The sequence below is a fragment of the Camelus bactrianus genome, chromosome 14 (genome assembly GCF_048773025.1).
Source record: "Camelus bactrianus isolate YW-2024 breed Bactrian camel chromosome 14, ASM4877302v1, whole genome shotgun sequence".
Lineage (NCBI taxonomy): Eukaryota > Metazoa > Chordata > Mammalia > Artiodactyla > Camelidae > Camelus > Camelus bactrianus.
In genome coordinates, this window is record NC_133552.1 from 66634370 (window position 1) to 66645329 (window position 10960).

Genomic DNA, 10960 nt, shown 5'->3' on the forward strand with positions numbered 1-10960 from the left:
TGTCATTGCCTCAGACCTGAGCCTGAGTTGGGCCACAGACTCAAGCCAGGACTTCTGCTGAAGACAGCAGGGAAGAGGAGCTCTCTGCTTGCTGAAGTCCTGACTGTAAGGACCAGGGAAACTCAGAGCTCTCAGTAGCTGCCTTTGCACCACATGAGAAGGCTTGCCCGGAAATGGCCAGCAATAGGAGGAGGGAACGGGTCCTGACCTCGGGGCCCCTGCTCAGTCTCTGCCTGACGCCAGCCGTGCTGCAAGAGGGGTTCTTAGCCCTCAGCAGTCCCGGCTCCCAGTTCTGGGCTAGTTTGTGTTAGTGTGTGTCAGGGGCTGCCGCAATGTTTCTGAGTAAGGTAACTTTGTACAGGGAAAACCATATGAATTTGTGGATCCTACCTATAAAAATAGCAATTTCACGGAGTTCAACCCAGCATAATAGAAAATTCAGGTTCTCAGAAGACTGTAAAGTCCTGTCTCCACCCATGACTCGGTGTTTTGGCCCCTTCAAGCCTCAGTTTCCTCTTACTGAAAAGAAAGGGATAACAGTCTACCCGACCTTCATACACAGAGACTGTGAAAGTTGATAAAGCACATGGAAATTTTTGTACACTGTCAGGCTCTATAAAAAATGTCACCTGTTGTTGCTGATTGGAAGGTCGGATTCTTGAGATTTGTTACAGTTCATTGGGGTGATCTTTCCAGTAGCACTCAGACAGGCTTCTAGAACTGGTGGCACGCACGTGGCTGTGAAGATGTCAGAGTTTGTCTCAGAATGCTATGAAGTCCTGGTTTATGGCAGCTGAGCTTCTCCACATCTAGGTGGGATTCAGGAGGCTCCAGGTGGAGTTGGGAAGAAGCGATCAACGTGAGGTTTTCTTGCTTTGGGATGGTTTTTAGGTTGTGAGAAACCTAAGGGAGGACTCAGTCGGTGAGGATATTCTTAGACGTCAGGGAGACACAGGGGAGGAGGAAGAAACTAGTGCTACTTGCTCTCTATCGCCCTGAGCCAGGACTGCTGATCCCACAGCAACCTCAGAAGATGGGTACTCTCACTTTAACAGACAGACGAACAAATGCTGAGCGGCTCTGTCAAAATCCCAAGTTATGGAGGAGGGTCCCAGCCCAAGACTGCCCAGTCTCCGTTCCCCATGTTGCTGTTTGAAAAGCAAAGGCCATCTCTCTCCATGACGGAGCAACTAAGACTTGAGGTAAATTGCTGAGTGGCCTGCGATTGGCTCTAGGATCTGCAGTCACATGGGGAAATCCATTTTTGTATCAGAAATCTCCAGAAACCCATAGAAATGTTTAAAGTGGTGTAAAGCTTCTAAAACTATAATCACCGCCTTTTGCAAAAGCCATTTTGATGCAATGTATGTGTGTATATGTGTATATATATAGAAACTCGCCCACTAAAATGGATACACAGTAAATCTACATTTCATAATTAAGAGTACATGATACATTACTCAGTAATTAGGATATAAAGTACCTAGAGAAATAAAAATGGTAGAAAACATGGAAAACATTGCTTTAAAGAGACACGAGTCCCATTTGGGAGAAATAAAAACCAACAATAAATCAGTTGAATAAACACAGACTAAAATCTGGATAGAATTATCTCAAATGAGTTAACAGGTTAATTCAAAATAATATTTTAGGCTTCCAGCCACGGACTCACAGATTCACTGTCTGTCCTCAGCATCAGTTTTCTGAATCTGTTCTGTATTTATTTTAGTGGAAATGAGTGAAGAATTAAGGCATAACTAAATTACTTTTCCATGATGCATATGTTGCACTGGTGCCATAAAAACATAGTTTCCTCAAAGTTTAATTTATCAATTGGAGTGTAAGATTAACATAAAGATACTTGCTAGACATAGACAAATATACACACATGTACACAGAGATACATTTACCACTCATGAAGCTCTCCCTGGTACTATGGGCAGAGAACAAATATGTCACCAGGAATAGGATTTGTTTTATAAAATGGTTTCTAAGATAAGTGTTTGCTGGAGGATATGCCGCTGGCATTCTATAATATTTCAAACTCAGACTTAGCAGTCTTAGAATCTGCTTTCTATTGTATAAGTCAACTATAGCGATATTCATAAACAGTAAAAGGATGCCAAGATGTGAACATTAAAGACTGTCACATCTTTTGAAAATATTCAGAAGTATATACAATATAACATTTCAGATAAACATAAGTAGCCTTCTGCTCTGAAGAGAAGAAAAATGTTTATCCATAGAAGAAATATTTCTAGACATTTTAATAAGTTACTGATATTAACATCATAACTCTATCCTAAGCACTATTTATTTATTGTTTCTTAATATTAATTGGATAGCCCGACTGGGAGGAGACATTTGCTACCTGCAAGCGAAGATCATATCCAGAATATGTAAAGGACTCTTATAAATCAATAAGAAAAAGTTTAAATACTAAATAGGAAAACAGTGGCAGGGGATATAAAAAGGATATGAAAGAAGAATCAATAAACAGAGGAACTGGCCTTTAAGGAGATGCAAGATGAAACAACAATTTCACGTTTATGCTATTGGCTAATGAGGATGAGGGAACACAGGAATGCCTGTGCATTTTTTGATACTTTCTCACAGGTTTGAAATATTTTATAACTAAACAATTAAAAACATAATTAAATGAATATGACTTCAAGCTGAAGTTACTAAAATATATTGCTTTACCTCTTTTCTTTTCTCCATTCTACTTCTCCTCCCAAAGTAAATCCTGAGCAAATCTCATTAATTAGCTTTTTTTTCCCTAATGGCGGCACTGAGGATTGAACCCAGGACCTCATGAATGCTAACTATGTGCTCTGCCACTGAGCTATTACCCTCCCCCATCTTGTTTCTATATGGTGGCTCGGGAAGGTTTTACTGTCATTGAGCGGGTGCGTCAGGTGGTTCTAGTCTTTGGGGCTCCCTTAGAAAGCTTCTGGCCTATCTATATCTGTCAAATGCAAAGGGAGTCCCAGAGGGATAAGTGAAGTGACATGTCTGGGGATCCTGGGTGGGAGATGTCTGTCTGGGGGAAGGACTTTGGAGGCGGGATGGAAGAGTAAGAGGGTGAGGACAAATGTGTAAGGTGATGGTGCTTGACCTCAGGCTTCTGTACGATTTGTGAGGCCAGGGAAGTTGATGTAGGCACAGTGCACCCCAGCCCACGTAGGAGGTGAGTGAGCCTCTTCATCTGTGGAGTCTGGTACCCAGGTCTGGGATCAGGGAGCATTGCCTCCATCCAAAAATGACCAGGAACTGGAGAGCAGTCAGACAGGGCCTAGGAGAGCTGCGTCCCAGGCTTGAAAACTAGTGGTGTTTAAGGCAAGTCGTAGAGCTGGAGTTGGTATAAGAAATAGTTTTGAGTAAACTCTGCCTGCAGCCCCCAGCTCTGCTCCCAGACTCGTCTTCTCCCCTGGTCTTTCAGGAAGCACAGAGATGGGCTGGAACATCGTGGTTCTAGCAGTTACACCGGTGGAAGCTCAAAGAGGAACACTTGATTCTGATGAAGATGGGCTGGGGCAGTGGACATTTCTTGGCTCAATGGTCTGAAGCAATACCAGTTACTACCTACTTAGAGGAAGCACCTTTAAATTGGTGTGTGGCGTTCCATAAATGTACATTTCCAGAAATACTGTTTCTTTCTTTGTTCTGCTTTCATAAGGCTGGAAGTTGGTACATCATAGCAACAAGGGAGATGGAAACAGGTATGGAAAATTGCCAATAGGCTGTTTTCTCAAAATATGTTTGACATGTAAAAATTTTTAAAACCCTGAATTTGATTGTCTCATGCGTTTATGAAACAATAAAGGAACTATATTTGGGAAATTACTAAAAATATGTCACCCCTTTCCCTCCCAAATCAAATACATCTTTTTTTTTTCAGCTTTTTTTATAGCAAAACTTTTCATTTGCTACATGTCCAGTTAAGTATATTTAGTTCTTGCAGAACTGGGTCAGTTACTCATGATATCACTTCTTTTAAGCTGCGGCATGGCGTTCTTTTTCAGCTGTATATCAAAAGGTAAACAGTATAGAAACTTCTCCTTTGAAGATTCTACATGAGTCTGTTGCTGGTTAAATTCTCCTTGCAGAAATCAAACAGGGTTTCCTGTTGCATGTTTACCAAACCTTCTTTCTCCGTAAAGAACAAATGCAGGGCTGCAATTTTCCCATTTGTTAATGTTTCCCATTGAACTCACTCCTTCCCCTTAAATATCTTCTTTCTTGTAGTCCACCTCGTTTAGCGGTAAATACAGAGGATTACAAACATTCTTGTTAGATATAAAACATTCCAGGAAATTTAATTTCTTCAGTCATGGACTTTAGCTGTAATGATACTTTGCATTTGTATAACATCTCCGCTATGAGAAATCCAACCCCCTTATTCATTATCTGGAGACAAGCGTTATTATCGTAATTTTGCATCCTGTGTAACTGAGTCACAGGAAATGAACCAGAAATAAATCATACCTGGAGTGTAACTTGTAAAAGAATGGAGCCCAAAGGAGGGATGATTGCACTGTGCCTTGGAAACTTTCACACTGGAGTTCAATACGGCTGGTTTACCATTTGGGGAGGAAGGGGTCTCGATGGATGGGTGTGGGGTAGGAGTAGATGGGGAGGGACTGTGAGGAGAGGAGTGGGGAGATGGAGGAACAAAGTGAGGAATGCTTAGGGCTGTTGCTGATGCTGGATAGTCCTTCCTAGAAGCCTGTGCGTGACCTTTCTATGACCATCATGCCCTCAGCCTATCCAGGCGGCCATGGGTCACATTTTCTCAGCCTGGGAGTGCTGCTGGGTGTTGAACAGAGGCACAGCTGCCTGGCTCCCAAATTCATGTGACCCAGTGTGGTCCTGGCTTGGGCTGAATTGCTCATGGCCCAATGGGCCTGCCAGGTCTCTAGTTCCCTTGACATGCCCAGAATCCTTACTGATCTAAGCCTTCACCCTGAGGGGCTTTCTCTGGTCAAACCAACTTCCCAAAATAGAGCAGATGTTTTTGAAAGAAGGGTGGAAGAGGAAGCCATGTTGTGAAGGGTTCTCCTGGGCGTGCCTGGTGAGGTAGAAATCAGCCGTGAGCTTCTCAGTCTTCTTGAAGACTCCTTTCCCACTGAGTGTTCAGTGCAGCAGTCCTCTGCCAAAGTTCATCCTATCTAACAGGCTCAGAAACACCTGGGTCCACGAGGAAAAGTGCAAGAAGTGGTAGGAGTGGTAAACCAGGGAGGGCCAAGTGATTCTCCCCCGCCCAGCTTGGAAAGGGTAGTGTCCATCCCCCGAGGTCCACGGGCTTCGACCTCAGGGGTTTCCTGTTGCTACCATTTGTATTTCTTATTTCAAGGTAGAAATCAGTGAATGAATTCTGTTCTAGCAAGAAAGGCACACTAACCAACTCTTGAAACTGAAATAATGAATCATCACAAGCAGAGAGAACGCTGTGAGACCAGTAAATTGTCTAATTGAGGAATTGCCTATGAAAAACAAAGTTTTCTGGAACACCTAAACGACTAGACACTCAGGTAAGCCCCTTCATCCACAAGCAGCATGTCCCCGCCGTGGCCACTCACAAAGGGTTTCTGCCACAATTCAGCCGTGGATCCATGTCCCGTGAATTTAGAGAGACCTGTTGGAATTTTGAGGGGCTCTCTTATCCAGCATTCCACCATTTTATACAATCAGCAATCGTGTTGGCTAGCAGGCTGTGACCAAAAAAGGCAAGCAAAAAAGAATCAGAAAAGGGAGTACCTGCAAATACGTCACCTTTTTTTTTTTTTTGGTGTATATGGAGCACAGCACAAGAAACTCTCGTGAGAACTTCCAGAAAGGAAACACACCATGTCTGTCACTGAAAGGGAAAAAAATGTCATTGGGCCAGCGAGCATTGATTAGAACAATAAGAACTTCCTGGAGCCAAGAGTCAGAACAAATGTGTGAAAGAGGGTGAAGGGACATTACCATACTGAGCCTTTCACAGGAAAATGCTAAGTAAACGGTGGGGGGGGGAGGGGAATCATGTCAATATTTGTGTAAGGAAACATGCCTCTGTCCCGACTCTAAGGCATGCTACAAACAAAAATTCTTAAGAAACTTTGTACAGTATTCACAATAACAACAAAAATAATACACTGGGAGCTGGGGGTGGCCATTCTCATGGAAATGAAATGTGTTTCAACGCTGATCCCTTATTTTGAGCGTCGTGGGGGGACACGTCTAGTGGCTCTGGTCAAAGTGGGGCGGGGCCGCCAGCCGGGCATTGTGGCTTCAGCTGCCTCTTGTGCGGTTCAGCTGGGAGGTTCCCAGGTCCTCAATGGACGGGCAGGGCACACTAAATTAGGAAAGATTGCTGCTTCATTTGTCTGTGACGCAATTTATAAACAGCAAGTTATTACTTGCTTCACGTTTTATTTGTTAGGGTCGTTTTTAGTAAAAGCTGGGCCTACGGACCCACATAGAGGGCAGCTGTGCCTCCAGTCAACCCAGCAGGAAGAAAATTGCAAGCATTATTGAAATGAAATTGGACGGATGGTTGCTTTCAAGGAGCACAGCCTCCCACCTGCTTTCTCGGAACCTCCCGTTTGGGGAAGTTGGTTGCACTCTTTTTAATCTTGCTGGTGTCTCCCTCTTCTCCATGTCGACCGTCCTTTAAAAATGGGCATTTTGGTCTGGAAGGAAAATGCAGTAATCCACATCTTTAATCTCAGGTTTTGAGAGGTTTCTGTTATACTGGGAATCTAAAGAGGAAAGCAGAGAAATCCAGTGGAAAGAAACAAAATGAAAAAGGTTTCTCCTTTTTCTTTAGCAATAACAAAGAGAAAGAGAGAGAGAGGAAAATAAGACTCTTTTCTATTTTAACACTTTAGTGGATAATGGCATATGAATAATATCATCATTTTTCTGCCATTTATTCAGATGTGAAGGAACTCAGTGAATAATAATAGCTGCTGTCAAAGGTATTTATATTTAAAAGGTCTTTATGTAAAAAAATTTTTTTTGTCAGGACTGATTTTTCTCTGAGAGAATCCCACCATCTCCTAGCAACCAACCTGGCCATCTTTTTGAAAAGACGCTGCGTTTACAGTGGGTGCATAACCTTTATGGGGAGGCATTTGCAAATTTAGCAGTCAGGACTCATATGCATTCAAAGCAAGTTGTTAAACTGATCCCAGAGCCAGACTGGTGATAGAAGTCTCAGGGGGTCTCATCTCTTGGCAAAAACGCACACATGTGATGTGCACACAGTTTCCCTTCCTCTGTTGCCGGAGTCTTGCATGTTCTGCAAATGAAAAACGGCCCCTTAAATAACCTGTTCACGGAACTAACTCGAGGAAATACAAAGGTTTTGCTTTGCAAATTACTATACTAATGGAAAGATTATCTCTCAAGAAAGAAGACATCTAGCAGGAGTTCATTTATTTAAAAAAATTTTTTTAAAAGAGTAATGGAAACATTTGGAATTCAGTCATCTCTTTTGCTACTGCGTTTTGATTATTTGTAATATATTAATGTCATTTTCATTCCTTCTAAATCTTACATTAGGGACTTTTCCTATATTCTGAAGACATTGGCTAAGGCTCCTTATCTCTCTTTGAGATAAATATTATAATAACAAGATTATACATCTGAGACACAGAATTCAGAGAATGAGAGGAGACAGAGGGAACAGAAATGGTTTCCTGCACTTTCTGGTTCTATGCGGTTGTGTTTAACAGCAGAATGGATATTTTCGTTAAAATGAAAAACAATATGTGTCTCATATAAATATTGCACCCTATTAGAATGAAGATATGGTTTTAAAAGAACTTTTAAATAACCCAAAAAATCTTTTAAAATGTTCCCCCTGGAACCAAACTTCTGTACATGAAGTGCTCCTAGCATAAAAAAGAATGCACAAAGATCTCTGTCACTACTGGAGGCTTTGTCCTTTGTCCCTGCTCCCCTCAGGGTTAATGGCTTTAGGCAAGGTTGTGACATCAGCCAACTTTGTCATTGGACCCTCCTCCTTCCTCTTTCTGTGCATTTTTTCTCATCCTGCCTTTTCAGGTTTCTGCCTCTCTTTACCGTCCAAACAGGAAACATTCAGATAACCTGATATGATCTTGTTTATTTACTGAATCAATTTACTTTAGTTCTGATTCACTCACCTTCCCTGTAACTATGCATTTTAAGTCTTCTCTATCTTTGTTCTGAAAGAATCTTTTGGAATGTGTTCAGGAGTCTTTCATAACAGTCCTTGACATTTCTGGAGTGTGTTGCAGCTTCAGACGGGCTCGCACTTTGTCTCATGGATCTTCACAATGACCTCGTAGAGGTGTGTATTGTTTTTTCTTAACACCACCATTTTTATACCGAAGGAAAGTGAGCTTTGGAGAGATGACCCGATGTGCTCAGGCTTGTGAAACTAGTAACAGACGGTGTAAGAGTTCAGGAGCAGGGCGACTCTGCAGGAATCACCTACGCTTCCCTCTAGATCACAATACTTTGCAGAAAGAAGTTGGGACGTGTGGAGGCAGACATTAGGTGAAAACTGGCACTAGGTGTATAGTAAGACTGGATTTGTCAAGGAACCTTGATCTGGTCCTTTGAAGGTCACAAGGAAGTCAGGGAGAGGGGACAGGTCAGATCGCCCCCTTGTAGACGCCGCTTAGGTGAAGAGGCTGACCTGGGACTGAGTGGTGGGAGGAGTGTGGTTGGCTTCATCCTAGTTTCCTGCAGGTCTGAGAGGCGGTCCCACAGGTGACCAGGTCTCTGTTCTTAGAGCAGCCATGTCAGCATCCTTTGCAGGCTCAGAAATTCAGTCTCAGGTCTCTCCCCAGACCAACCAGCCAGAGTCTCTGGGGGGTATTGCCCAGAAATCAGTGTTTTCGCAAGCCCTCAGGCGATTCTTATGCACCTTAACGTTGGCGCACCGCTGCCCTAGCTCCTGCCCCTTATTATGGCTGACTGAGGGAGACTTCATTCCCAGGGTCTGAAATCCTAACCCTAAAAAGGCTCTTCTGTCCTTTGTTCCAAGACTGCCACGTGTGTACGTACTTTCTTTTCTGGAAGAATTTGTTTTTATTCACATTTAAAATTGATTATCTCCTCTGAACTGACTCTCTAAAATACATTTTTTTAAAACTCCCGTAGTCTTTTATGTCTCCAATGTGAAGTTTCTAACTATGTGTTGAAATTTAACCAGTTCCCAGATTTCTGAAAGATATTTTTACCTTTCCAAAATAGAGTGGGAAAGAGAAAGGAGACGGTTCTGGAATTAAAACAAAAACAAAAACAAAAACAAAAACAAAACAGAATTATGTAAAATGAATGAGAAAGGAAAATGTTTTGAAATGCGCGTTAGAGATTGATATGGATTTCTTCTGGGAGTGTCTCCGTATACGTGGATGGCCTGGATGAGCCCACCGTAACCACAAAGCTGACTTTGGCTGCCTTCCTGTAAGTAGGAGACAGTGGATCAATTCAGTTAAGAATCTAGTTAATTCAGAGAGAAAGATGTGATTGGTTGTTTGTGGTTGTTAGGTTAACCTTCCCACTTGCCTACCTAATTGCTTGAGACATTCTTTTTTAATGAACTATTTGGATATTCTAGCGAAGATTTTAAAATTGTGTCTTTGTAAACTATTTATTCGCATCGATCGCATGGGAAAGGTGGACTTCCAGTCACATCCCAGCCAAGCGTTATGAATGCTGAAGAATGACACCAGTCATTCCAATCATAAGAAGACATTATGTCTTATTCTTCTAAGCCTTTGTTTAATGCTGAACACACATGTACTCACAGAGGCACTCAGATAAACCGCCCTTTTTTTAGCAAATGTGTCACAAAGCTTTGTTTCCAACTCCAGAGGAAAATAAGACATCTATCACATTGTTTTCCTCCCACTTAAAAGCTTTTCCATTAGACAGTCGCACAGGGTGAAACCAGATGGGAGAACTGAGCCGCAGGGCAGGGAAGGCCATGAGGCTGTGCTCAGCAGAGAATCCGAGAGCTGGAGGTCACTCCAGAGAGCTGCTGATTCTGTCCAGGAATCCTCAGCTGGGACAATAAGAAGCGGGTGGAGAGGCAATTTGAATACAATTTTCTACATAATCAGAAAGCATATAATTGAGGATTGAACTTGAGCTATGGCTTAATGTATTGCTTCTGCATTGTTCTATTTCAATAGCTCCATATGGAGACGATAAAGCGACAAGACAAATAGTCTGTTGTGAAGTCTCAGTGCTTCTCTCCGAGCACCATTCATTCTCTCCTGTCAGGTCACCGACCCTACCCCCCAGTTTTTCTCCCAATTTATAGGACTTGAGCAAATACATTTTTCATTTATACCTAACTGGCAGTCTGACCGAAAATAGCAAAGCTACCACTAAGCACTTTTTCTTAAGTAGCTTTTCTTTTGAAGAGAAGAGGAGATACTGACTCAACTGGGTTAGGAAAACACAGAATTTTGTTACCTTTAGAGGAGACTTTTTTTATTTATTCCTTCTGCTCAGGATCCACTTCAGTTTCACTTTTAGCCTGCAGACAAGTCTCTTTCTTTAGCTTCATGTTGACTTTGCCACTATCTTTTGGTTTCTTAAAATGCAGGCATTTTATGAAGGAAAGTTTTCTCTTGATTTTCAGACCTTCTGATACTTTTTCTTTTAAAGAAATAATTCAGAATACTTCAGTGAAATGCTCATTGTAATATGAACCCTACATGCATTCTGATTCCTTCTCCACATCAAGGCTGTTCACAGCCTTTTACTTTTGTTCATTAACGTGCTACCCAGTGAGGCCGAATTGCTAAATTCACAGCTTCAGTTCCTGAGAAGATGATGCTGGATGTGAAGGAAGCTCTTCTGGGCTGAATAAGATTGAAAATAGAGCAAAACCCTTCAAAGAGCTGGAGGGGGTGTCAAGGCCTCTGCCCTCCAGTGTAGTTGTGAAGTTGTTGAGTCCAACAGTTTA